Source organism: Egretta garzetta, unplaced genomic scaffold (genome assembly GCF_000687185.1).
Source record: "Egretta garzetta isolate BGI_Z169 unplaced genomic scaffold, ASM68718v1 scaffold164, whole genome shotgun sequence".
Classification (NCBI taxonomy): domain Eukaryota; kingdom Metazoa; phylum Chordata; class Aves; order Pelecaniformes; family Ardeidae; genus Egretta; species Egretta garzetta.
The window spans coordinates 441,057-444,420 of record NW_009259492.1 but is presented as its reverse complement, the minus strand read 5'-3'; positions in this window follow the sequence as shown (position 1 = coordinate 444,420).

Below are 3,364 nucleotides of genomic sequence, written 5' to 3'. Positions count from 1 at the left end.
GGTGAAGGGGAGGGCGGGGGAATACAGCAAACCTAAAAAGGTGATATTCTAATTCTTACGGCAGACGTGCATCCCCGGTGTTACACTGCCTCAGCAGGTATCATGGCGAGCTGCTCCTCTGGGTGCCAGAGGCATGGTCGGAGAGACGCGCTGTAGCGTTGGGTCGCGTCTTGGGTGACAAAGGAGCGTTGTTATGGCTGGTGACAACGCTGGGCTCCAACAGCGGCTGCGTGGGCTGGATGGCGTGGGGTTGGGCTGGCGTGCCTGGACCGCCGCTCCCTTGGGAAAGGCGACCTTCCTCAACAGAGACAGGAGAGGAATGACCCCGTATGTTTTGCCAACAGCCTCCACCCAAGATTAAGCTGAAGTCTGTACTTATCGTTGAGAAACTTTCAACAAGCTCGCCCTGAGAAGGTTTAAGACAAAGGTACCCAGACCTGACAGCGGGTTAATGAACGGGGGGGGAGATGGCATCCAACGGGCTGTTAAGCAAAATGGCTTCTTTAAACTCTCATGCCTTAAACTTAAACATCTCGTGCCTTAAACATCTTTAAGCTTGTCATGCCTTAAGTGACCGTGTATGAACTGGTAGTTTTGAGTCTCAGAAACAAAGCAATTCCTGGAAAAGTGCACGGGAGGAGTTGCCCCGAGCAGCGGATTCCTTTCAAAGAACAGGCTCAGCACAGGCAGAGTGATGCTTTAGACCCAGGGTACTTTGAAAAGGCCCGAAAGTTCGATGGTTTGTACCCAGCCCGTTACCAGCTGCCGTTCTCACCGAGCGAGTCAGAGCCACGTCTCGCCTTCCTCATGTCTCGCCTTCCTCACGTCTCGCCTTCCTCACGTCTCGCCTTCCTCACGTTTTGCCTTCCTTCTCCTCCCCAAAGCTGCTGAAGTCGTCCCTTTGCCTGTTCTTCTTCACCCCTGGCAAACCGCAGGCCTGCAGTGACAGATTATTACAATTCTGCTGTAAATCAGCCCTGAGATCAGCGGAGTGGCTTGAACAGTCTTTGGTGCGATAGAATCCCAGAATGGTTTTGGTTGGCAAAGCCCTTGAAGCTCCCCCAGCCCAACTGCTCCCCTACCCCTGCCATCCCACCCCCAAACCCCAGCCCTCAGCATCGCCTCTGCCCGGCTGTTAAATCCCCCCAGGGCTGGGGACTCGACCCCTTCCCTGGGCAGCCCCTTCCAGTGCCTGACACCCCCAAGGGGAAGGAAGTGTTCCCCATGGCCAACCTCCCCCTGCCCTGGCACAGCTTGAGGCCATTTCCCCTTGTTGTGCTGGCCCCAAGGGGAAGGAATTGTTCCCCATGGCCAACCTCACCCTGCCCTGGCACAGCTTGAGGCCATTTCCCCTTGTTGTGCTGGTGGGAATTCGGAGCCGGGAATGGTAAACTGCTCAGCCCCAGGAGTCACCAGAGCAAAGTGGGGTGGGTGGCAGGGCATTCATCTGAAGGTACTTTTATTGCTGTGGAGTAATAATAAATAATAAATTTATATATTTTATTTATATTAATAAAATATAGTTTCTCTTCAGAGGTGACCGGGGAAAGGTTGCTCACTGGATAACCCAAATTCTCCCATAGGACCGAGTTCGGGGCTCGAAAGCCGCACGCCTGGCTTGCTGAGAGGCAGCTTTCCTTTCTCCTTCAGCTATTCTCCACTGGCAAGAGGAGCCGGGAGGAGCCTGGCAGCGGTCAGGTAAGGACTGCGAGGCATTTAAACAGTGCTCAGTGCTGCATGCCACCCGCGGGCAAGCGGAGAATGAGATCTCCATGAGGATCACAGACTCCCATCGTGGCCGGGGTTGGCAGGGCCCTCGGGAGCTCCCCCAGTGCCACCCCCCTGCCCAAGCAGGCTCACCCAGAGCAGGGGGCACAGGACAGCGGCCAGGCGGGGGTTGAAGATCTCCAGAGAAGGAGACTCCACAGCCCCCCTGGGCAGCCTGGGCTAGGGCTGGGGCACCCTCACAGTCAACAAGTTCTTCCTCCCGTTCAACTGGAACCTCTTGTGCTTCAGTTTGTGCCCATGGCCCCTTGTCCTGGTGCTGGGCACCACTGGGAAGAGTCTGGCTCCATCCTCGTGACACCCACCCTTGAGATATTTGTAGGTGTTGATGAGGTCCCCTCTCAGCCTGCTCTTCTCCAGGCTGAACAAGCCCAGCTCCCTCAGCCTTTCCTTGTAGGGGAGATGCTCCAGTCCCCCCATCATCCTTGTTGCTCTGGATGAGGATGAGGGGGCTGATAATGGGAACAGCAAAGCCAGAGTGAAAATGTTCAGGTTTCAAATCCAATGCGGACAATGGAAGTTTGGAATGTTGCTGGGAAAGGCAGCGATGCCAAACCTGTGTTCTGTGTCCCGGGCTGTGCCTCCATGGAGCAGGGGTCAGGGTCTGGGGGCGTCCGTGGCCGCGCTGCTACAGGACTCGCTGCGTGCTGGGGATTTGGGTATCTGTCTCCGTCGGGGTCAGCTGGCTCAGCTCCACGCTCTGCATGCAACGGGGGGAAGCAAAGCCTCAGCAAGTGCGTATGTGGTGAAGAAGCCACGCGCCTGGGCAGCGCTGCAATTCAGAAAGCAGAACTCTCATTCCAGCATCTCTCACTGCAAAACAACCTTAAACCAACACTTGGGAAGAAAAAAAGCAATTTTTACAGTTTAAGCTCTACAACGCGTGCTAAGAACAGGCATATGGGTGATTCGGTTGGGGTTATCAAAGCCGTTGAAGTTTTCAGTGTCGTTTGGTATACTTTAACTACAATTAATCAATACCTTAATAACAAATGCACCGTGATGCACGCTGAGGTAATTACCGGTTTAAGTTCTCCAGCTGTCTGGTACAGATGTTGCTCCTGGAGTCTGGGTGTTGGCGGCGGCTGTTAGTGTCGGCTGGGAGGGGGCAGCCCCAAAGCGAATGCAGGGTGCTGGGCTGGTGCTGGGCCGGTGCCGTCGCGGCATGCCGGGGGCTGTGCGGTGAGCCGGCGGTGTCACTGGGACGGTGCCTGACAGCCGGGCGCTCCAGGGAACACCGGTGTTGGATGGAGGGCTGTCAGAGCCTACGCAAAGGGTCAAGAAAAACCTGCTTCCCAAAGCCAAAAACGCGATAACGTCAAGTAAGTGCTTTAAAGGTTGGGAAAGGGTCCGGTATTTCAGTACCTAAAGGGGGCCCACAGGAAAGGTGGGGAAAATCTTTTTAGTAGGGCCAGCTGGGACAGGACAAGGGGGGATGGTTTTAAACTAAAACAGGGTAGGTTTAGACTGGATCTAAGGAAGAAATTCTTTCCAGTGAGGGTGGTGAAAGCCTGGCAGGGGTTGCCCAGAGAGGGGGTGGAGGCCCCATTCCTGGGACCCTTCACGGCCAGGTTGGGCG